The sequence below is a fragment of the Hordeum vulgare genome, chromosome 2H (genome assembly GCF_904849725.1).
Source record: "Hordeum vulgare subsp. vulgare chromosome 2H, MorexV3_pseudomolecules_assembly, whole genome shotgun sequence".
In the NCBI taxonomy this organism is placed as follows: domain Eukaryota; kingdom Viridiplantae; phylum Streptophyta; class Magnoliopsida; order Poales; family Poaceae; genus Hordeum; species Hordeum vulgare.
In genome coordinates, this window is record NC_058519.1 from 260017086 (window position 1) to 260042980 (window position 25895).

Here is a 25895-nt window from a genome sequence, read left to right on the forward strand (position 1 = left end):
ATTTTATATCTTTTTTGGGACTAACCTATTAACTAAGTGCCAAGTGCCAGTTTCTCTTTTTTCCGTGCTTTTTACCCTTTTTCAGACGGAGTCCAAGTGGAATAAAACTTTGTGATGATTTTTTTGGACCAAAAGAGACCCCCGAAGGATTGGAAGAAGGCCAGAAGAGCCACGAGGGAGTCACAAGCCCAGGAGGCGCGACCCCCCTAGGCCACACCTACCAGGCTTGTGACCTCCTCGTGGGCCCAACTGACGTAATTCCACCACCATAAATTCCTATAAATTCAGAAATTCCCAAAAAGAAACCTAGATCGGGAGTTCCGCCGCCGCAAGCCTCTGTAGCCACCAAAAACCAATTTGGAGCCCGTTCCGGCACCCTGCCGGAGGGGGAATCCATCTCCAGTGGCCATCTTCATCATCCCGGCGATCTCCATGACGAGGAGGGAGTAGTTATCCCTCGGGGCTGAGGGTATGTACTAGTAGCTATGTGTTTGATCTCTCTCTCGTGTTCTTGAGATGTCTTGATCTCGATGTATCGTGAGCTTTGCTACTATAGTTGGATCTTATGATGTTCTTCCCCCTCTCCCTTCTTGTAATGAATTGAGTTTCCCCTTTGAAGTTATCTTATCGGATTGAGTCTTTGAGAACACTTGATGTATGTCTTGCACTTGTCTATCTGTGGTGATCAACTTGCGGGTTTGTGACATTGGGAACCTATGCATATGGGTTGGCACACGTTTGGATATTCATGTGAGTACTCGATGTATGTTTTGGTGATCAACTTGCGGGTCTCGTGACATTGGGAATCTATGCATATGGGTTGGCACACGTTTTGACTCTCCGGTAGAAACTTCGGGGCACTCTTTGAAGTTCTATGTATTGGTTGAATAGATGATTCTGAGATTGTGTGATACATATCGTATAATCATGCCCACGGATACTTGAGGTGACAATGGAGTATCTAGGTGACGTTAGGGTCTTGGTTGATATGTATCTTAAGGTGTTATTCCAGTACGAACTCTATGATGGATCGAACGGAAAGAATAGCTTCGTGTTATTTTACTACGGACTCTTGAATAGATTGATCAGAAAGAATAACTTTGTGGTGGTTTCGTACCCGACAATAATCTCTTCGTGTGTTCTCCTCTATTAGTGACTTTGGAGTGACTCTTTGTTGCATGTTGAGGGCTAGTTATATGATCCAATTATGTTATCATTGTTGGGAGAACTTCACTAGTGAAAGTGTGAACCCTAGGCCTTGTTTCCAGGCATTGCAATACCGTTCGTGCTAACTTTTGTTACTAGTTACCTTGCTGTTTTTGTAATTTCAGATTACAAAAACCTATATCTACCATCCATATTGCACTTGTATCACCATCTCTCCGCCGAACTAGTGCACCTATACAACTTACCATTGTATTGGGTGTGTCGGGGACACAAGAGACTCTTTGTTATTTGGTTGCAGGGTTGCTTGAGAGAGACCATCTTCATCCTACGCCTCCCGCGGATTGATGAACCTTAGGTCACCCACTTGAGGGAAAATTGCTACTGTCCTACAAACCTCTGCACTTGGAGGCCCAACAACGTCTACTAGGAGAAGGTTGCGTAGTAGACTTCAAGCTCTTTCCTGGCGCCATTGCCGGGGAGGCCAGGTAAGCGGCACTCACCTCCCGTCAATGAAGCTCTTTTCTGGCGATGTTGCCGGGGAGGTTAGCGCTTGAAGGTATATCTTTAGATCTTGCAATCGAATATTTTTGTTTCTTGTTCTTTCTCTACAAAACTACAAAACAATGGAATTGAGGATGCCTCATATGCTCCATCTTTTCAATGTCTTTCGTGAGCATGATGGGAAGGAAAATTGTGCTCAAGTGCTGAAAGAAGAATTACATAGAATGCTTGGCATAGAATATGTGAATGATGAGCATGATTGCAATGTTGTCAGCATGAATTCTTTGAATACCCATGATGCTAATGATATGCAAAGCCACAAGCTTGGGGATGCTATATTTGATAAAGATGATCTTTTTAGTTCTTCCACTTTGAATGATCAAAATCATTTTGATGAAAGCATGCCCCCTATCTACGATGATTATTGTGAGGATACTCATGCTATAAAGAAGAGGGGTGACAAAACTTGTCATCTCTCGAGAACCCCTTTGCTAAACCTTGCTTTTTCATTGTGGACACAATTTGTAGTGCTCAAGTCTTTTACGATACTCCCACTACTATTCTTGAGAATAGATTTCCTTATGTGGAGAGTAGTAAAATTCCTATGATTGTAGATCATGAAAATAAAGCCTTTGGTGCTGGTTATATTGTTGAATTCCTTCATGATGCTACTAAAATTACTATGAGAGAGGTCATATGCTTCTACTTATTGCAATAGTATCAAGCTTCCTCTCCATGTGTTGAAATTTTTGAAGCTATGCTTGTTTTGCCTTCCTATGCTAGTTGATTCTTTCTCCAACAAGTTTTTTGTTCACAAAATCCCTATGCGTAGGAAGTGGGTTAGAGTTAAATGTGCTAGCCATATGCTCCATGCTGCTCTCATTGTGCTTCAATCCTTATCTTTTATGTGAGCATCATTGAAATCATCATGCCTAGCTAAGGGCGTTAAACAATACCGCTTGTTGGGAGGCAACCCAATGAATTTATTTTTTGCTTTTTGCTTTCTGTTTTGTTGCGTCCACACCATCATAATTCTGTTATGATTGTGTTTTTTGTGTTTCTTTTTGTGTTTGAGCCAAGTAAAACCTTTATGACTAGTTTTGGTGATGGTTGTTTGATCATGCTGGAAAAGACAGAAACTTTTTGCTCACGAAATTTTTTTTCATTTTTATCCAGAAAGAGATTTTGAGTTGATTCTTTTTGCTGCGGGTCGATATGCCAATTTCCCAAACTATCATAATGTTTCTGAATTTTTGAGGTACCCGAAGTATACAAGGTATACAGATCATTATAGATTGTTCTATTCTTGACAGATTCTATTTTCAATGCATAGTTTCCTTGTTTTGGTGTTTCCATTGATTATATTGAGTAATACAAATTGTGGAAATATTAAGATACAGTAGGATTATGTGAAAATAATTATGAGTCTTGTTTTGACAGTACCCAAGTGAATGATTTGCTCGTTATCATACTAACCCATCTCAAGAAGTTCCGTTAAGTTTTCTGTTGTGAAGTTTTCAAGTTTTGGGTAGAGTTTCGATGGACTATGGAACAAGGAGTGGCAAGAGCCTAAGATTGGGGATGCCCAAGGCACCCCAAATCCATATTCAAGGACATCAAAGAGCCTAAGCTTGGGGATGCCCCGGGAAGGCATCCCCTCTTTCGTCTTCAATCCATCGGTAACTTTACTTGGGGCTATATTTTTATTCACCACATGATATGTGTTTTGCTTGGAGAGGCATTTTATTTTGTTTGAATAAGGTACTTAGGATCTGAAATTCTTAGATGGGAGAGTCTCCAGATAGCCAAACAGTTGTTCAACTACTCATTGAGCTTCACTTATATCTTTTGGAGTAGTTTGTCTTTTGCTCTAGTGCTTCACTTATATCTTTGTAGAGCATTGCAATGGTTCTATTTTCTAGAACTAGTTGAACTCTCGTGCTTCACTTAGATCATTTTGAGAGTCTTAAACAGCATGGTACCTTGCTTAGGTTATGAATCTAGTCCTAATATGATAGGCATCCAAAGAGGATAAAAACCTTCATATTCATGTGCATTGATTAGTAAGAGAAGTTTGATTCCTCTCAATTGGTTTTGAGATATGGATATGGTAATATTAGAGTTATGCTAGTAGGGTGTTGTGAATCTAGAAATACTTGTGTTGAATTTAGTGATTCCCGTAGCATGCACGTATGGTGAACCGCTATGTTAGGAAGTCGGAGCATAATTGATTTATTGATTGTCATCCTTTGTGTGGCGGTCGGGATCGCGCCATGGTTAACACCTACCAACCCTTCCCCTAGGAGTATGCGTTTAGTACTTTTTTCGATTACTAATAAAAAAATTTGCATTAATTATATGAGTTCTTCATGACTAATCTGAGTCCATGGTATAGATGCACTTTCACCTTTCACCATTGCTAGTCTCTCTAGTGCCACGCAACTTTCGCTGGTGCACAAACCCACCATATGTCTTCCTGAAAACAGCCACAATACCTACCTATTAGGGCATTTGCATACATTCCGAGATATATTGCCATGCAACTCCCACCGTTCCGTCTCATGACTTGTGTCGTCACTTTCATATTGCCATTGCATGATCGTAAGATAGCTAGCGAGTCATACGCCAAGCTAGATCGTTGCACATCCCGGTACACTGCCGTAGGCATTTCCTATAGAGTCATCATTGTTCTAAGCATTGAGCTTTGAGTAAATTAAAGTGTGATGATCATCATTATTAGAGCATTGTCCCATGTGAGGAAATTAATAAAAAAGAGGCCAAAGTTTCCCACACACAAAAAAGAGATATGGAAAGAGGCCAAAGTGCCCAAACAAAAAAAGGAGAGAAAAATAGAGAGGGGACAATGCTACTATCCTTTTCCACACTTGTGCTTCAAAAAGCACCATGTTCTTCATGATGGAGAGTCTCTTGTTTTGACACTTCCATATACTAGTGGGAATTTTCATTATATAACTTGGCTTGTATATTCCAATGATGGGCTTCCTCAAAATTGCCCTAGGTCTTCATGAGCAAGCAAGTTGGGTGCACACCCACTAGTTCTCCTTTTGAGCTTTCACACACTTATAGCTCTAGTACATCTGTTGCATGGCAATCCCTATTCATTCACATTGATATCTATTGATGGGCATCTCCATAGCCCATTAATACGCCAAGTCAATGTGACCATCTCCTCCTTTTTGCCTCACAACCTCCACCACACTCTATTCCACCTATAGTGCTCTATCCATGGCTCACGCTCATGTATTGCGTGAGACTTGAAAAAGTTTGAGAAAGTAAGAGTACGAAAACAATTACTTGGCCAATACCGGGGTTGTGCATGATTTAAATTCGTTGTGTGGGGATGATTGAGCATAGCCAGACTATATTATTTTGTAGGGATAACTTTCTTTGGCCTTGTTATTTCAAAAGTTCATGATTACTTTGCTAGTATGCTTGAAGTATTATTGTTTTCATCTCAATAGTAAACTATTGTTTTGAATCTTACGGATCTGAACATTCATTCCACAAGAAAGAGGTTACAAAGGACAAATATGTTAGGTAGCATTCCACATCAAAAATTCGGTATTTATCACTTCCCTACTCGAGGACGAGCAGGAGTTAAGCTTGGGGATGTGTGATACGTCTCCAACGTATCTATAACTTTTGATGGTTCCATGCTATTATCTTGTCAACTTTGGATGTTTTATATGCATGAATATCCTAGTTAATATCTTTTTTGGGACTAACCTATTAACTTAGTGCCAAGTGCCAGTTTCTGTTTTTTCCGTGTTTTTGACCGTTTTTGAGACGGAGTCCAAATGGAATAAAACTTTGCGATGATTTTTTTTGGACCAAAAGAGACCCCCGAAGGTTTGGAAGAAGGCCATAAGAGGCACGAGGGAGTCACAAGCCTGGCAGGCACGACCCCCCCCCCCTAGGCCGCACCTACCAGGCTTGTGACCTCCTCGTGGGCCCAACCGATGTAATTCCACCGCCATAAATTCCTATAAATTCAGAAACCCCCAAAAAGAAACCTAGATCGGGAGTTCCGCCTCCGCAAGCCTCTGTAGCCACCAAAAACCAATCTAGAGCCCGTTCCGGCACCCTGCCGGAGGGGGAATCCATCTCTGGTGGCCATCTTCATCATCCCGACGATCTCCATGACGAGGAGGGAGTAGTTCTCCCTCGAGGCTGAGGGTATGTACCAGTAGCTATGTATTTGATATCTCTCTCTCGTGTTCTTGAGATGTCTTGATCTCGATGTACCGTGGGCTTTGCTACTATAGTTGGATCTTATGATGTTCTTCCCCCTCTCTTGTAATGAATTGAGTTTCCCCTTTGAAGTTATCTTATCGGATTGAGTCTTTGAGAACACTTGATGTATGTCTTGCACGTTTTTATCTGTGGTGATCAACTTGCGGGTTTGTGACATTGGGAACCTATGCATATGGGTTGGCACACGTTTGGATATTCATGTGAGTACTTGATGTATGTTTTGGTGATCAACTTGCGGGTTTCGTGACATTGGGAACCTATGCATATGGGCTGGCACACGTTTTGACTCTCCGGTAGAAACTTCGGGGCACTCTTTGAAGTTCTATGTATTCGTTGAATAGACGATTCTGAGATTATGTGATACATATCGTATAATCATGCCCACGGATACTTGAGGTGACAATGGAGTATCTAGGTGACATGAGGGTCTTGGGTTATATGTATCTTAAGGTGTTATTCTAGTACAAACTCTATGATGGACATGTATCTTTGCCATGAGGGGACATATGGCAAATTAAATGGGACAACACATACTGCAACGGCCCCGTTAAGTGTTAACGGTAGGCCTCCTCTCTTTGCCGTCTGCCATCGCCCCTTTGCAATGCGGGGGCAGACGGCAAAGGGGGGAACCAGCCCCCTCTTTCTCCCCTCTTTGTCGTCTGCCATCCCCCCTTTGGCATGTGGGTGCCGACGGCAAAGAGGGGAGAGAGAGGGGGCTGATTCCCCCCTTTGTCATGTGGGGGCAGACGGCAAATGGGGGAACCAAGCCCCTCTGTCTCCCCTCTTTGCCGTATGCCATCGCCCCTTTACCATGTGGGGGCAGACGACAAAGGGGGGAACGAGCCCCTTTTTAATTTATTTTTTATTATATCCAGCATTTCTAACAATAATCAGGATATATATATATATTTGACTTAAATAAATTTCTTTCTGTACACATAACCATATTAAAATAACTCTCATCCATAGTGCATACATATTATGCAAGTTGGATCCGTACCAAACCATAAATTACACCAGTTTCATCCACATGCGTACAAAGTTTCATATATATCCATATACTACACTAGTTTCAATACAAGTCATGGTACAAGAAATCATCTTCAAGCATTCCATCAATATAATCCAACCGTCCCGTGAAGTGAATGTAATCCGCAAAATAGCAAATAAGAAAGTTAGAAGAATAATACTATATGAAGAAGTGTATATAGGTTATTTCAGAGAGAAATTAGCTAAGTATAGGCCATTTAGGAGCTAACTAAGCTAATTATGTCATTTAGGTGGAACCCTAGCTAACTATAGGTCGTTTCGGAGCTAACTTGGGAAAAATAGGTCATTCCAGAGCAAACTATGCTTATTAAGCCATTTTTGATCTAACTAGGCTAATTATAGGCCATTTAATACCTAAGTTAGGGGGAATAGGTCATCTTGGATCTACGTAAGCCTTATTATGTCATTTAGGAGAGAACTTAGCTAACTATAGGTCATTTTTTATTAAATAGGTCATTTTGGAGCTAACTAAGCTAATTATGTCATTTCGTAGGATAATTAGCCAATTTAGCCTTTCTTGGATGAGTCTAAGCTACGTAGAAGAAGAGAAAAAGAAGAAGAAGTAAAAGAAGGAGGAGGAGGAGGAGAAGGAGAAGGAAGAGGAGAAGAAGAAGAGAAGAAGAAGGAGAAGGAGAAGGAGGAAGAAGGAAGAAGGAGGAAGAAGAAGGAGAAGGAGGAGCTCCTTCTCCTTCTTCTCCTCCTTCTTATCCTCCTCCTTATCCTTCTTCTTCTTCTCTTCTTCTTCTTCTTCCTTCCTTTCATTTTTCCTCTTTCTTCTCCTCTTGTCCCCTTCTTCGGGCTAAATTGGCTAAGAATGCTTTTTGGAGCTAATTATGTCATTTCGAGGATAATTAGCTAAGTATAGGTCAAGTTTTATTAAATAGACCATTTAGGAGCTAACTAAGCTAATTATGTCATTTAGGTGGAACCCTAGCTAACTATAGGTCGTTTCGGATCTAACTTGGGTAAAATCGGTCATTCTAGAGCAAACTATGCTTATGAAGCCATTTTGGATCTAGCTAGGCTAATTATAGCCCATTTAATAGCTAAGTTACGGGGAATAGGTCATCTTGCAGCTACGTAAGCCTTATTATGTCATTTAGGAGAGAACTTAGCTAACTATAGGTCATTTTTTATTAAATAGGTCATTTTGGAGCTAACTAAGCTAATTATGTCATTTCATAGGATATATAGCCAATTTAGCCTTTCTTGGATGAGTCTAAGCTACGTAGAAGAAGAGAAAGAGAAGAAGAAGTAAAAGAAGGAGGAGGAGGAGGAGAAGGAGAAGGAAGAGGAGAAGAAGAAGAAAAGAAGAAGGAGAAGGAGAAGGAGGAAGAAGGAGGAAGAAGAAGGAGAAGGAGGAGCTCCTTCTCCTGCTTCTCCTCCTTCTTCTCCTTCTTCTTATCCTCCTCCTTCTCTTCTTCTTCTTCTTCCTTCCTTTCATTTTTCCTCTTTCTTCTCCTCTTGTCCCCTTCTTCGGGCTAAATTGGCTAAGAATGCCTTTTTGGAGCTAATTATGTCATTTCGAGGATAATTAGCTAAGTATAGGTCATGTTTTATTAAATAGACCATTTAGGAGCTAACTAAGCTAATTATGTCATTTAGGTGCAACCCTAGCTAACTATAGGTCATTTCGGAGCTAACATGAGTAAAATAGGTTATTCCGGAGCAAACTATGCTTATTAAGACATTTTGGATCTAGCTAGGCTAATTATAGGCCATTTAATACCTAAGTTAGGGGGAATAGGTCAACTTGCAGCTACGTAAGCCTTATTATGTCATTTAGGAGAGAACTTAGCTAAGTATAGGTCATTTTTTATTAAATAGGTCATTTTGGAGCTAACTAAGCTAATTATGTCATTTCGTAGGATAATTAGCCAATTTAGCCTTTCTTGGATGAGTCTAAGCTACGTAGAAGAAGAGAAAGAGAAGAAGAAGTAAAAGAAGGAGGAGGAGCAGGAGGAGGAGGAGGAGGATAAGAAGGAGAAGGAAGAGGAGAAGAAGAAGAAAAGAAGAAGGAGAAGGAGAAGGAGGAAGAAGGAGGAAGCAGAAGGAGAAGCAGGAGCTCCTTCTCCTTCTTCTCCTCCTTCTTCTCCTTCTTCTTATCCTCTTCCTTCTCTTCTTCTTCTTCTTCCATCCTTTCATTTTTCCTGTTTCTTCTCCTCTTGTCCCCTTCTTCGGGCTAAATTAGCTAAGAATGCATTTTTGGAGCTAATTATGTCATTTCGAGGATAATTAGCTAAGTATAGGTCATGTTTTATTAAATAGACCATTTAGGAGCTAACTAAGCTAATTATGTCATTTAGGTGGAACCCTAGCTAACTATAGGTCGTTTCGGAGCTAACTTGGGTAAAATAGGTCATTCCGGAGCAAACTATGCTTATTAAGCCATCTTTGATCTAACTAGGCTAATTATAGGCCATTTAATACCTAAGTTAGGGGGAATAGGTCATCTTGGAGCTACGTAAGCCTTATTATGTCATTTAGGAGAGAACTTAGCTAACTATAGGTCATTTTTTATTAAATAGGTCATTTTGGAGCTAACTAAGCTAATTATGTCATTTCGTAGGATAATTAGCCAATTTAGCCTTTCTTGGATGAGTCTAAGCTACGTAGAAGAAGAGAAAAAGAAGAAGAAGTAAAAGAAGGAGGAGCAGGAGGAGGAGGAGAAGGAGAAGGAAGAGGAGAAGAAGAAGAGAAGAAGAAGGAGAAGGAGAAGGAGGAAGAAGGAGGAAGAAGAAGAAGAAGGAGGAGCTCCTTCTCCTTCTTCTCCTCCTTCTTATCCTCCTCCTTCTCCTTCTTCTTCTTCTCTTCTTCTTCTTCTTCCTTCCTTTCATTTTTCCTCTTTCTTCTCCTCTTGTCCCCTTCTTCGGGCTAAATTGGCTAAGAATGCCTTTTTGGAGCTAATTATGTCATTTCGAGGATAATTAGCTAAGTATAGGTCAAGTTTTATTAAATAGACCATTTAGGAGCTAACTAAGCTAATTATGTCATTTAGGTGGAACCCTAGCTAACTATAGGTCGTTTCGGATCTAGCATGGGTAAAATAGGTCATTCCAGAGCAAACTATGCTTATGAAGCCATTTTCGATCTAGCTAGGCTAATTATAGCCCATTTAATACCTAAGTTACGGGGAATAGGTCATCTTGCAGCTACGTAAGCCTTATTATGTCATTTAGGAGAGAACTTAGCTAACTATAGGTCATTTTTTATTAAATAGGCCATTTTGGAGCTAACTAAGCTAATTATGTCATTTCATAGGATATATAGCCAATTTAGCCTTTCTTGGATGAGTCTAAGCTACGTAGAAGAAGAGAAAGAGAAGAAGAAGTAAAAGAAGGAGGAGGAGGAGGAGGAGAAGGAGAAGGAAGAGGTGAAGAAGAAGAAAAGAAGAAGGAGAAGGAGAAGGAGGAAGAAGGAGGAAGAAGGAGGAGAAGGAGGAGCTCCTTCTCCTGCTTCTCCTCCTTCTTCTCCTTCTTCTTATCCTCCTCATTCTCTTCTTCTTCTTCTTCCTTCCTTCCATTTTTCCTCTTTCTTCTCCTCTTGTCCCCTTCTTCGGGCTAAATTGGCTAAGAATGCCTTTTTGGAGCTAATTATGTCATTTCGAGGATAATTAGCTAAGTATAGGTCATGTTTTATTAAATAGACCATTTATGAGCTAACTAAGCTAATTATGTCATTTTGGTGGAACCCTAGCTAACTATAGGTCATTTCGGAGCTAACATGGGTAAAATAGGTTATTCCGGAGCAAACTATGCTTATTAAGACATTTTGGATCTAGGTAGGCTAATTATAGGCCATATAATACCTTAGTTAGGGGGAATAGGTCATCTTGCAGCTACGTAAGCCTTATTATGTCATTTAGGAGAGAACTTAGCTAAGTATAGGTCATTTTTTATTAAATAGGTCATTTTGGAGCTAACTAAGCTAATTATGTCATTTCGTAGGATAATTAGCCAAATTAGCCTTTCTTGGATGAGTCTGAGCTACGTAGAAGAAGAGAAAGAGAAGAAGAAGTAAAACAACGAGGAGCAGGAGGAGGAGGAGGAGGAGAAGAAGGAGAAGGAAGAGGAGAAGAAGAAGAAAAGAAGAAGGAGAAGGAGAAGGAGGAAGAAGGAGGAAGGAGAAGGAGAAGGAGGAGCTCCTTCTCCTTCTTCTCCTCCTTCTTCTCCTTCTTCTTATCCTCCTCCTTCTCTTCTTCTTCTTCTCTTCTTCTTCTTCTTCCTTCCATTCATTTTTCCTGTTTCTTCTCCTCTTGTCCCCTTCTTCGGGCTAAATTAGCTAAGAATGCATTTTTGGAGCTAATTATGTCATTTCTAGGATAATTAGCTAAGTATAGGTCATGTTTTATTAAATAGACCACTTAGGAGCTAACTAAGCTAATTATGTCATTTAGGTCGAACCCTAGCTAACTATAGGTCGTTTCGGAGCTAAGTTGGGTAAAATAGGTCATTCCGGAGGAAACTATGCTTATTAAGCAATTTTGGATCTAGCTAGGCTAATTATAGGCCATTGAATACCAAAGTTAGGGGGAATAGGTCATCTTGCAGCTACGTAAGCCTTATTATGTCATTTAGGAGAGAACTTACCTAACTATAGCTCATTTTTTATTAAATAGGTAATTTTGGAGCTAACTAAGCTAATTATGTCATTTCGTAGGATAATTAGCCAATTTAGCCTTTCTTGGATGAGTCTAAGCTACGTAGAAGAAGAGAAAGAGAAGAATAAGTAAAAGAAGGAGGAGGAGGAGGAGGAGAAGGAGAAGGAAGAGGAGAAGAAGAAGAAAAGGAGAAGGAGAAGGAGAAGGAGGAAGAAGGAGGAAGAAGAAGGAGAACGAGGAGCTCCTTCTCCTGCTTCTCCTCCTTCTTCTCCTTCTTCTTATCCTCCTCCTTCTCTTCTTCTTCTTCTCTTCTTCTTCTTCCTTCATTCCTTTCATTTTTCCTCTTTCTTCTCCTCTTGTCCCCTTCTTTGGGCTAAATTGGCTAAGAATGCCTTTTTGGAGCTAATTATGTCATTTCGAGTATAATTAGCTAAGTATAGGTCATGTTTTATTAAATAGACCATTTAGGAGCTAACTAAGCTAATTATGTCATTTAGGTGGAAACCTAGCTAACTATAGGTCGTTTCGGAGCTAACTTGGGTAAAATAGGTCATTCCGGAGCAAACTATGCTTATTAAGCCATTTTGGATCTAGCTAGGCTAATTATAGGCCATTTAATACCTAAGTTAGGGGGAATAGGTCATCTTGCAGCTAGGTAAGCCTTATTATGTCATTTAGGAGATAACTTAGCTAAGTATAGGTCATTTTTTATTAAATATGTCATTTTGGAGCTAACTAAGCTAATTATGTCATTTTGTAGGATAATTAGACAATTTAGCCTTTCTTCGATGAGTCTAAGCTACGTAGAAGAAGAGAAAGAGAAGAAGAAGTAAAAGAAGGAGGAGGAGGAGGAGGAGGAGAAGGAGAAGGAAGAGGAGAAGAAGAAGAAAAGAAGAAGGAGAAGGAGAAGGAGGAAGAAGGAGGAAGAAGGAGAAGCATTCCATCAATATAATCCAACCGTCCCGTGAAGTGAATGTAATCCGCAAAATAGCAAATAAGAAAGTTAGAAGAATAATACTATATGAAGAAGTGTATATAGGTTATTTCGGAGAGAAATTAGCTAAGTATAGGCCATTTAGGAGCTAACTAAGCTAATTATGTCATTTAGGTGGAACCCTATCTAACTATTGGTCGTTTCGGAGCTAACTTGGGTAAAATAGGTCATTCCGGAGCAAACTATGCTTATTTAGCCATTTTGGATCTAGCTAGGCTAATTATAGGCATTTAATACCTAAGTTAGGGGGAATAGGTCATCTTGCAGCTACGTAAGCCTTGTTATGTCAGTTAGGAGAGAACTTAGCTAACTATACGTCATTTTTTATTAAATAGGTTATTTTCGAGCTAACTAAGCTAATTATGTCATTTCGTAGGATAATTAGCCAATATAGACATTTTGGAGCTAACTAAGCTAATTATGTCATTTAGATGGAAGTCAAGCTATTTTTCATTAGAACACTAGAAATAACATACCATTATCGTCATCACGGCGGTGAAGCACGGTGGCTCTGTCTTGTTTCACCTGGAGAAGGCTGCCCTGGAGAAGGCTCGACTGTAGAAGGGTCATGCGATGCGTTTCGGGAGATATTCTGGACCAAACATCGTTTGTAGTGTGTAGTTAGCATGAGGACACTCTTAAGATCACTGCACTGAAATGAAACGCACCGTCCCCGCCACGTTGATGACTGGCATCGGCGGAGGGACTTGGCTGCTCTTCTCGCACATAGACTGTACATTTGGTTTCGACAAGTCAAACGTTTTATTTATTAATGAAACGGACATTCAAATGCAAGATTTGAAATAACATGAAGAAGAAACTTACCACGAAGAGCTCGTATATAGCCATGTTAGACGCATCATTCCGTGCCCTCTCCGCCTCCGTCAATCCGGTCGTCCTCTCCTCCAGCTCCCTAATTTCCTTATCCTTCTCCGCCATAGCCACCTGCACTTCCTCTCTCTCTTTCTGAATAGCAGCCTGCAACACAACTCATTGTTAGCAATGTAATCATATTGGTTCCAACGCACAACATAATGCGGAAAGATAGTTGAGTCCATTAAACTAACCTCGATGGCGAGCTCGACTGGCCGTGGACGACGTGTTATCTCCGGACAAGAGCTCGTTTGGCGTGCCTTTATCTACCGGAGAGTGCTAGGACAACGTATAAGGTCGTCTCCAATGGCGATCGAGCCATGGGGCCTCCCGTTGCCAGCTATCATCACCAGCTCTGGATCAATAGGCCCCTCGCTCGGGTTAAAGTCCTCCCCTTTCCTCGCCTTCCCGTGATCTCTGTACTTCACGAGCTTGTGGTGGGAGGATATGTTGGTGAAGTTTTCTGGATGCTCGAGGTCAGACTTAGAGAATGCCTTGACCGTCTTGTACGAGGTAGTATGGGCCATCGCATACAGGTCGTACATCTCTGGCACCTCCGTCTTATTGTGACGCGCCTAAAAGAGAGAGAGAGAGAGGAAAATTGTATTAGTAAAGGGCTCAAGATAGCATTATGAATGAATTGCATGAGGCATGAAGCAAACCACATACCCAGTTCTCGCCAAATTGGATTAAGTTGACGCTCCCTTGATGGTGTGGCACGCCAACCATTTTGCCATGCCTCTCCTTGGCGTTGTTGTGGCTGGCCTCCCACCTTTCGGAGCACCACTGATCCACCAAGGCCTCCCAACAATCCATCTTATCCACACACCATCTCGGGGGCACCTAATTTAATAAAGAGAAATTTGAGCGCGTAAGAACCAAATCAAGGAAACTAACTAGAAAGCCTTAATAATATGTAATTACCTTCATGTAATGCTCCTTCTCCATCTTAGCATCACGACACTTCGCCTTGTCAATCCTAATACGCCGCGTGGCATAGTAGTCTCGAACAGCCTGCACCCGAGCCTCGTGCCGAAAGTTTTGAAGTAGACGACGACATTCGGTTTCGATAACCTTTGTCGCGTCCTCCTCGTATCCCTCCTCACACCTGTAGTAGGTCTGCAGAGACAACACCGATTAGTACAATAAATAACTATGGTTGATTTATAATTGTGTGAAGGAGAAATTACCCAGAACTTTCGGATCACCATGTCCGCCCTCGTGTCGCACAAAACACCGTCGATCTCCACCTCCAGCGGGGCCAGGGCACCCAAGTAGTGCTCCCAGGTCATTCCTACCTCTCGCTCCTGGGAAGTTTTTACGGCAAAGCACACCAAGGACGCTTGGGCTTGCGGACACCCTTGGCAACAATCCAACTCCTACAGTATGACAAATTAAAGCCAAAACATTAGATATTTGAGAAAACGCGAAGGCAAAAGGTTAAATAAGAGTAAATTAACTTACTTGTCCCCATTTGGCCTAATCGACCACCTGTGCTCGGGGGTCGCCGGCATGAGCGGGAGCCCCGAACTACCACGCTGGTAGACGGTAGCCCCCACACCTAGCTCCTCGTCGCTACCAGCATAGCCACTTGTCTCAACTCGGCGTCCATAGACTCTGCATCAGCCTACAAGTTTAATACGAAAGAATGGATGCATTAGCCGCAAATTAGACCAAGAAATCAAATGGGACCTTAATGGTAATTAATTACCCTTTGTTTGAACCAAGAGATGAAACCGGGATAGTCGCCTCCATGCTTTGCGAAAAGCTCATACTCTTCAACGGAATCCTTTTCGATGACCGCGCCATCCGAGAATTCGGCGACGTATCGACTATATCAAATATCCAGGAATAAGAGTAGTTCATAGCAATTAGAAGTTGCGGAACAATAAATTACCGAGAACTTACTCGATGTACGGCCGCACTTCTGTTAGGTTGGTGAAGATATACAAAGAAATGGTCCGCCATTCTTCGACATCCAACGATTTCCCTTTCGAAGCACCGGATGGTGCGAGCTTACCTTTTACTAGGTTGAGGTTGGATCGAACGTTTTTTGGATCGCAATCATTGTACCGAGGCTTCGGGTTATGCAAATGATGATTTTTGGCTTCGTAGTGTGTTGTCACGAAGTTTGCCGCCTCCTTAGTAATGAATGCCTCGGCCATCGATGCTTCAATTCTACGTTTATTTTTACACTTAGCTCGAAGCGTCTTCTGCATCGTCTGAGTTGAGTAGCACCATCGATTTTGAACGGGCCACCCCATTCTTGCCTCGGTCGGGAGATGCAAAATCAAATGTTGCATTGGATTAAAGAAGCCCGATGGAAAGATCTTTTCTAATTTGCAGAAAAACTCCAGCGCCAACTCTTCCATTTCATCTAGCACGTCAGGCGATAGTTCTTTCACACAAAGAGAATGGAAGAAATAGCTCAGCTCTGCCAGTACTAGCCATTCATCCTCAGGGATAAAGCCACGCAACATCACCGGCATTACCCGCTCAATACATATGTGCCAATCATGACTCTTGAGCCCAAATATTTTCAATTTCTCAAGACTCGCTCCCCTCTTTAGATTCGCATCATACCCATCGGGGAACATCAACCTCATTTTCACCCACAATAGCATTTCCCTCATATTGGCCTTTCAAGATTGAACCATGCCTTTGGCTTCGCTATGCTTTGCTTTCCTTTCCGTTGTCGCAAGTTTTGCAACGGTCTATCACATAGAGCCTCCAGGTCGATTCTAGCCTTAGGATTATATTTTGACTTCCCCTCTATGCCAAACAATGTACCAAAAATGGCCTCCACAATATTCTTTTCAGTGTGCATCACGTCAATGTTGTGTGGGCAAAGGAGGTCTTTGAAGTAAGGCAGATCCCATAAGCATGACTTGTGAGTCCAGGCATGTTCCGTATTATACCCTTTGAAGTATCCTGGATGCAAAGGATTAGGCTCGAGAGTGTTTAACTGATCAAGGGTCTGTTGGCCTGTCAACGCAGCTGGTGCAGTGTTTTTGACAACTCTACCTTTCATGAAATTCTTCTTGTCTTTTCTGAACTTATGGTCGGGATCTAGGAATTGTCTATGCATGTCGAAGCAAGAATACTTGCGACCAGCCTCCAGCCAACGGAACTGAAGACCTACCTTGCATGTGGTGCACGGGAACCTTTCATGCACACACCAGCTAGCGAATAACGCAAACGCCGGATAATCATGCGTCGAGTACATGTACCACACATGCATTTTGAAATTTGTTTTGGTAGCGGCGTCGAAGGTCTTGATCCCATTATCCCAGGCTTCTTACAACTCATCCTTAAGCGACTACATGTACACATTCATATTCTTCCCCGAATAGTTGGGCCCTGGAATTATCAACGTCAGGAAATGTTCTTTCTTTTCATAATCTCTCCGGGTGGCAAATTTAGTGGAATGACAAATACAGGCCAACAATTGTATTGTGCTGCCGTTATACCATACACATTGAACCCATCCGTGCTGATGGCAACTCTAGGTTGCCTTGGATCTTCCGATTTATCCTTATGTAATGCATCGAAGTGCCTCCAAGCAAAACCATCTGAAGTGTGTACCAGCACCTTGTTCCCATCCGCATCTAGTTCGGTTCTTTTGCCCAATTTGTGCCATGTCATCTGTCTGGCCGTCTCTTCGACCATGAAAACACGTTGAAGTCTTGGTATGATTGGCAGATACCGAAGAACACTAATGGGGATTTTGGTCTGATTCTTCTCACCCATGCCGTTGTCTACCACAATATACCTGGAAGAATTGCAAATGGGGCAATAGTTCAAGGCCGCATACTCAAGCCTAAATAAGGCACATCCATTCTCACAGGCATGTATCTTCTCATAGGGCATCTTAAGTACACGAAGGATTTTCTCTGACTGGTACAGGTTTGCACGCAGTACATGGCCTTTGGGTAGAAAGCGTCCAAATATCGTCATCATCGCGTCGTAGCATTCTCTGCCTAGGTTGAATTGAGCCTTCAGATCGATTACTTGCGCGATGGCATCCATCTGACAAAGCTCAGTTTGCTCGTGGAGAGGACGTTCTGAAGACTCCAACATTTCATAGAAGGCCTTTGCAGATTCCTCCATCTCATCGTCCGAATCCCGAGCATCATCAAAGTCTTGCACCATGTCTTCAATCCCGGTACCATGCTCGTCGGTGCGACGACGAATCACCTCAGCTCTGGCACGTTGGTCAGACTCACCATGAAAAGTCCACATCATATAATTAGGTGTAAAACCCCACTTCTGCAGGTGTTTACCCATTTCAAACTCTGTCTGCTTTTTCCAGTTGTCGCAGTTGGGACAGGGGCACCATGTTTTTTGCTGGCCATTTCCAAATGTGGCTGTCACAAACCCCCTGGTTTTTGTTAACCATTCATGGGTCATGTCTTTTTGACTAGGGTGACCAGTGTACATCCAGGCACGATCACTCATGTTGCCTAGCTACCTATGTGGGCACAAGAAATAAATATATAATTCATCATCTATATTCATACGCTAATCAAGTTTGTCAGTTTTATTACGTCCATGCAACCTACACGCTAATAGGTAAAGATAGGTCCTAATCCCACCCGAGTATGTGTAGATTGGGTTCGTTTTCCCATGCTCTGCTCCAGATGCGACGCAGAATTTCGGCAGCACCTCCCCGCTATTCTCCTGATACACGTCTCGGCAATAAGCAGAGAGGATGTGTACCCGGAGAACAACAGGGGAGGCACTGACGAAATTCCGCATCGGATCCGGAGCACAGCATATGGGAAAACAAACCTAATCTACACATACTCGGGCTGTCCATGGATAATGTTGGACAATTCGAAAGGATGGCAGTTATAAATATGCAATGAAATGCATATTTATAGATGTCGCTCTTTCGAACGGGAGACGCATACTGGTCACGCATACTCATGATTGAAGAAACCTATAGCTAGCAAGTTTCATCGGCACGAAGACCGGGACAGTGCAAATTAAGGGGGTAGGAGGAGAAGTCATTTGTGCTCACCAACAAACTCAAGGGCGGAGCTCGTCCAACGCACGTGGAGGTCGTCGAAGAACTGCACATTGAAATTCACACGATCAACACAAATATGATGTTTTTATAATTAACATGATCGGAAAATATGTGACCTAACTCATAATTTACAAAACTATGACCCCGTGGGCCTCTAGAAGGCAGAAGAGGTGTCGGGGGTCGGGGCTTAGTGCCGTCGGGAGTCAGTGCCGTCGAGGGTCGGTGGTGTCGGGTGTCGGTGGTCAGGAGTCGGGTTAAATGCGTCGATGGTCGGGGGTCAGTGTCGTCGGGGGTCGAGGGTCACAAGCGTCGGGGGTCGGGGTATTTTCGATCAACAAGAGGCCAAAGAGGTGTCGGGGGCCCGGGGTTGGGGGTTAGTGGCGTCGGGGGTCAGGGGTAGGGGGTCGGGGGTCGGGGGTCGAGGGTTAGTGGCGTCGGGGCTCGGGGGTCAGAGGTCAGTGGTGTCGGGCGTCGGGGGTCGGGATTCGGGGGTCGGGGGTCGGGGGTCGGGGGTCGGGGGTCGGGGGTCAGTGGTGTCGGGCGTCGGGAGTTGGGGGTCGGGGGTCAGTGGTGTCGGGCGTCGGGGGTCGGGAGTCGAGTGTAAGTGGCGTCGGGGGTCGGGGGTTGGTGGCGTCGGGCGTCGAGGGTTGGTGGCGTCGGGCGTCGGGGGTCGGGAGTCGGGTGTCGGGGTCAGTGGTGTCGGGTGTCGGGGGTCGGGAGTCGGGTGTCAGTGGCGTCGGGGGTCGGGGGTCGAGGGTCGGGGGTTGGTGGCGCCGGGTCTCGGGGGTTGGTGGCGTCGGGCATCGGGGGTCGTGGGCGGGGGGTCGGGGGTCGGGGTCCTTTTCTTTCTTCTTCTCCTCTCTCCTCTTTTTCTTCTTCTTCTTCTTGTTCTTCTTCTTTCTCCTCCTCCTCTTCTTCTTCTTCTTCTTCTTCTTTTCTCTCCTCCTCCTCTTCTTCTTCTTCTTCTTTTTCTTCTTCTTCTTCTTCTTCTTCCTCCTCCTCCTCCTCCTCCTCTTCTAACAGTAACCTAATTAACACTAAACTAATAGTAACCTAATTTACCTAAACTAACAATAACCTAATTAACATTAAACTAATAGTAACCTAATTAACCTAAACTAAAATTAACCTAATTAACAGATGCAATGAAATGAAAAAAATAAAAAGAAAGAAAGAAAATTAACTCACCAGGGAAGGTGTGGTGGTGGGGGAGGAGGGCTGCGGGGAGGGGGTCGCCGCAGGGAGGGGGTGGCCGCAGGGAGGGGTCGCCGCGGGGAGGGGTGTGGCCGCGAGGGGGGTGTGGCCGCAGGGAGTGGTGTGGCCGCGGGGAGGGGGTGGCCTCAGGGAGGGGTCGCCGCGGGGAGGGGTGTGGCCGCGGGGAGGGGGTCGCCGCGGGGAGGGGAGCACCGCGGGGAGGGGAGCGCCGCGGGGAGGGGGTCGCCATGGGATTGAGGCGGGGCGGCGGCGGGGGCGAGTGACAGTGTGAGCGCGAGGGGGAGAGAGAGACGGTGTGGGGGGAGAGAGAGAGAGTGAGCGCGAGGGGGAGAAGATGGCCGTTACAGGGTCGGCCCCTTTGCCGTCCGCCCCCCGCCGGCAAAGGGCCCCACGGCAGACGGCAAATGCCGACGCATGGCAAAGTTAGCCTTCTGTCGGACACGGCACGCATGGGACCCACCCGTGCTCTTTGTCGTCTGCCCTTGGTCCCTTTGTCGTCCGCTGGCAGACGGCAAAGGGCCGACACATGGCAAATAGTATTTTTGCCATCAGTCAGCCCTTTGTCGTCCGCCTTGTGCCAACGGACGGCAAAGAGGTTCTTTTCCATCAGCCAGCAGACGGCAAAGACATGGCTGACGGCAAATAACTGGATTCCAGTAGTGCTAGGCCTTGTTTCCACGCATTGCAATACCGTTCGTGCTCTCTTTTGTTACTAGTTACCTTGCTGTTTTTGTAATTTCATATTACAAAAACCTATATCTACCATCCATATTGCACTTGTATCACCATCTCTCCGCCGAACTAGAGCACCTATACAACTTACCATTGTATTGGGCGTGTTGGGGACACAAGAGACTCTTTGTTATTTGGTTGCAGGGTTGCTTGAGAGAGACCATCTTCATCCTACGCCTCCTGCGGATTGATAAACCTTAGGTCACCCACTTGAGGGAAAATTGCTACTGTCCTACAAACCTCTGCACTTGGAGGCCCAACGAAGTCTACAAGGAGAAGGTTGCGTAGTAAACATCAACGCTTAACTTTCTGGAGGATGCACAGTCCTCAAAGGTAAAAGGCTTCAGTTCCACACAGGAACAAATTCTTCAGTGATTCTCAATCACTTGGTTTTTGGTTTGTGGTTTGGTGTTTGGGGTATTTCCTCACTGATGATTTACTCTCGAAGACTCTAAGGAATTTGGGTTGCTCTAAATGACAAGTGTCAGTTTCTCGCGGACCAGCCAACCAGCTAATGGTTGTGGGGGGGCTATTTATAGCCTAGGAGCATCCCAACATGATTTGACATAAATGCCCTTAAATATTATGACCGTTGGCGTGGATAAGATTGGTGAGGTGGCGCGAATCGCGGCAACGGTCGGGACTCTCAACTGTGAGAATCCTCGTGCCTCTCATATTCCTCACTTGATGCTTTTATAGGATTAGACTTGGGTTGAGAATCATGAGGAAATTCATTCCATAGTGTTATCTCGACCCCCTTTAACAGTACGGTGTTCCTATGACTCAAGAGTGAAGAAAATGAAACAGAAAAAATAAATCTTCAAGCTTCAAAGTCTTCGGACTGATTTTCTTCAAGACACACCGAGTTCCTCATCTTAACTATCTTCATGAGGAATATCAATTTCATTGCAATTTCTTCGCGATCAAAGTCTTTAGCATAAGACCAATTTCTTCAGCCGAAGATATGCAATTTTAGGGGTCGATATTCATCGTATAACTCAAACTCCTCAACAACTTATAGAACCTGTGTAGACTCGTGAACACATTAGATACTTAACCTATAAGTCTTCAAACCACCAAAATCACTAAGGGCACTAGATGCACTTACAATTATTTCCATGATCCACATGGACTTCATGAAGAGGATAAAACCTGGAGTGAAAGAGAGACTGAATCTCTTCCCAATCTTGTAGGTGATAATCATCTAGTAGCCTATACCATTCCAATGCTTTTCCTTTCAGTGACAAGGCAAATAATTTCCTCATGACTCTATCTCTTGTCAAACCTGAAATCTTGAACAACTTACAAAGTTTTGTAAGTTTCAACAAATGAATACTAGGATTGATTGTTCCATCTCTTGCATAACAATCATTCCTAATTATTTCAATTATCCCAAGTGGTACTTTGAATGGGATACATTCAGTAGGTAGAGGAGACTTCTCTACCACGGGTGTGGTAAAGTGGCCTTCCCCAAGGAGCGAACTAAGAGTGCAGTTTTCCATAAGCCTAACTAGCTCATGGCAAACTAACAAGACTAACAGCAAAGGTAAAAGATAGTGTGCAACTCCCCTATCTTGAAGACTGGAGTCCCCGGCAACGGCGCCATAAAACTTTGCTTTATGACGAGATGATGTATATACATCTCGCACCTCATTGGTTACCCCAAGTGGAAGGTTGAGATGTAGTCAGCATCAAGTTTTCCCTCACACGGGACTACAAGGTTCATCGAACCAGGAGGACTCCTAGTATCAACAAGTAGGTGTCTTCCACCCTGGCACTAGTAGAAGACGTGGACCTGCACACACACAAATAACTTTTCTCCCAACGAGTACAGAGAGGTTGTCAATCTCTCCGGCCTTGTAGTTTGCAAAGGATCAAAACACAAGCGGGAAAGTAATAGTGGTTGCAACAGAAAAGTAAATGAAAGCGGTAAATGATGGAGGTGTAAACAGTGATGGTGATATGGACTGGAGTCACATGATTTTCACTAGTGATGTCTCTCTCCCAAAAGACGATAAACAACTATGCTTGGGTAAACAAATCACAGTTGGGCAATTGACAGAATTATGAACGCACCGCAATGCTAATTATGCTACTTGATAGTTAGAGGTTCAATAGTAATGGGTAGTACGCTAAGACAAGTAGGTCGTTTATTCATCAACATCTACTTACTAATTATCCACCTTGAGATATCTATCCAGAACATCTCGCCGGTATTAAGTTGCGAGCCCAACCCAAAGAGTAAACTCAAAGCAATGGACAACTGCTTTAACGGAATATGTGTAAGGTAAACAATCCTTGCAACCGTGGTCACAAGCATCGTTATTTTCTCCCTGGTGGCAACAGCACATCCTCTAGTCTCATGTTTCTGACACTCAAGCTGGACATCGAGGGGCATGAACCCAAATCATGCATAATGCTCCCTCTTGGAGTTACAATCTACTACTCGTCCAAAGCAATAAATAGGAACGGAGAACATGCATGAATCACTAAGGAACATAATATAAAAGGATAATCAAATATATAACTTATAAAAATCTAAACATAATCTCATAATCCATCGAATCCCAACAAACCGAGCATAGCAATATCAAGAGAATTACATAGATGCCTTGATCATGTAGGGAAGCTCATAAGGACTAACCATTGAAGCACAAGATTGGAGAGAAGACATCACATAGCTACTGGTCATGGACCCATGGTCCAAGGAGGACTACTCACGACACGTCCGAGAAGCGTCCATGGCGGTGGAGAAGCTCCCTGAGGTCAATCCTCCATCTGGCAGGGTGTCGGGAAGAGTTCTCCTGACACTCCGGATCTCGGAAGCGCTGCGGCGGCGGAACGATGGAGAAATTCGCGATTATGGAAGTTGTCGAAGGGTTTCCTCTCGGAGGACTAAATATAGGCCAAAGGAGGGAACTAGAGGAGGTGGGGCCCACCCAGGCGGCCTCCTGGCGCGGCCTAGGGCCTGGCGCCGCTAGGAGGTCGCCTGGGCAGCCCCTGGCCCCCTTGTGGCCCATCTTGGGTGATCTAGAAGCTTCTGTTTCGCTGATTTTCTATATATTTTTCCTGGAATTTTTTGGGCTTCGGAAAATTGTGTAAAAGCCCCTGCAAAATAGACATCAGCAGACAGAAACTGGCACTGGGTGCACTGAGTTAATAGGTTAGTCCAAATATGTGCAAAATGATATAAAAGTGTAGAAAAATATATAACAATGTCACCCAAAATATCATGGAACAAGCAGAAATATAGATACTTTTGGGACGTATCAGCCCCTCAGCACCACTCCCCCTCCTCTAGGAGCCTTGCCCATGCCAAAGAAGAGACTCAGGGATGTCTTCTTCCTCGACTCCAGCTGCCTCGATCCGCCTCAGGTCCCGGCAAAATTCCCTTCGGAGAGTATAGCTGAGCACCGTAAAATTGGCCACTAGCCTCCTATTGAGTCCATTCCCCTAAGTCACGCCTCAATTTGATGGTAGGAGCTCCCTGCGGTGAGATCGTGTGACGCCCGATGCCACCGTCCGCTAGAGATGAATGCACCATCGACGTGATGCTCGCCGATGACCAATTCCACCTGCCATCAACGTGGAAGGACACGGTGAGTGCACATGTGCCCTTTGTTACCCCTATCGTGCCTTGGTCATCATCGGCGACCACCACAAGCCTCTCTTGTCGGTGGAAGTTCAAACCTGACGGGTGGGACCCTCTCGTCAGGATCCTATTCTTTTCTAAACCATTTTTCCGAAGTCACATTGCTGCGGAATACATCTTCCCTCCTGGCCCGTGTGTTTTATCACTGATTAGTCCCTGGTGCCAAATATTTTTCATATCTTTTAAACCACAAAATATTTTTCAGTGATTCTTTTTGCATAAATTTTCTCTTGTTGTCTAGTTTATTTTCATATTTATTTAAAAATATTTGGAGACAGTAATTTGAGCCCTAGCACTTACAATAGAATATGGTATGTGTGACGTAGATTCCGACAAGGTTAACATCGTTGTCAACTTAACCGGGCTTGATCCCGACTACGTGGAACCACGCAAGCAAGTTTGAACTTTTGATGTGATGTTTGCTAAAAGAATTTTATTAATCACATGCTACATTAACTAACACCTTGCATATTACTTATATACTCAATATGTGACTATGATGACTGATGTGGTTTGTGAGAGGTCGTGGATAGCCTAGTCATGCGGGACGTGATAGGTTGTGGCCTGGTCATGCCGGACGCATCATCATGGTGAGATAAAAATGTATAACTCCAGTAATGACCTAGATCGAGTCTTGTCAATGTGTCACCTTTTATTTCGTGTTGTCATAGTTTTTCTGAATGGAAATACTGTGTAATCGCTCATGAACCTATTATCAGTTACACACCAAGTAGAGGGGCGGGATGAAGGTATCCATGGCCCTGGACTAAATCCAGTCATCCGGTCACGGGGCATTGGTGTTTCCGGTCTCAGACCAAGAGGGAGGGCACTCCCTTGTAGAGCGCGGTATAGATTCGATCCCATGCTAGTCGAGGTTGGAGCCTCCCCGTCTTATGTTTTTTCCCTGGCAGCGTAGCCCGGGTGAGGCCGGTCTTCGCGGGGGTAAAAATGGGTGTGTAATGGTTCTGAGTGTTTTCTTCTGAAATACCGTACGGGGTTTTAGTCCTAGTGAATATTGGAACCCGTTGGCTATGTGTAAAGAGTACACCCTATGTAGAGTCAAAACTATTCAAGTAGTCGTGTCCACGATCAAGGATGGCTGATTAACACACAGGTCAAGTGTCTGACTTAGTGTTTGTCCCTGGAGCACAAGTTTTGGTTTATAAATAATGGTCATGAACATCTGACGGTGATGTGGGAAATTAACTTGATGGAAACTTGGTTGACTGGAATATCCTAAAGGTTCGTTGTACCACCCGGATAATCCTTTGTTATTTATTTATGCCCTTTTTGTGGCGACGCAAAATGCCCGACTCTGGGTTGTTATTTATTTATACCCTTTTTGTGGCGCTGCTAAGATGCCCGACTGTGGCTTGTTATTTATTTATGCCCTTTCTGTGGTGTCGCTAAGATGCTCGTCTGCGGCTTGTTATATTATTATGCACTGTATGCGGTGTCGCTTAGAAGTCCGACTTTGGTTATTTATTTTACCTGTTAACTCTTCGAGGTGCCGCTGCAGACACCCGATAGGTGCACTTTATTTTCCGTGTCGATACTTCGGAAGGATTACCGCCCGACTTATCTACTCTAACTTACCTGCTACTAATACCTTTATCATGATAACTATGATATTTAACCATGCATATTAAAATTGTTGCATTCATCTTATCTTTTGTGCAAACTATTTGCAAGTAATTTTCGAAGTACTCATTGGCTTGTTGATGTGGCCAGATATGGATGAAGGAGACCTCATGGATGAAGAGTTCGATAGTGAGTCCGACACCTAGAGGAGTTGCAGTCAGTC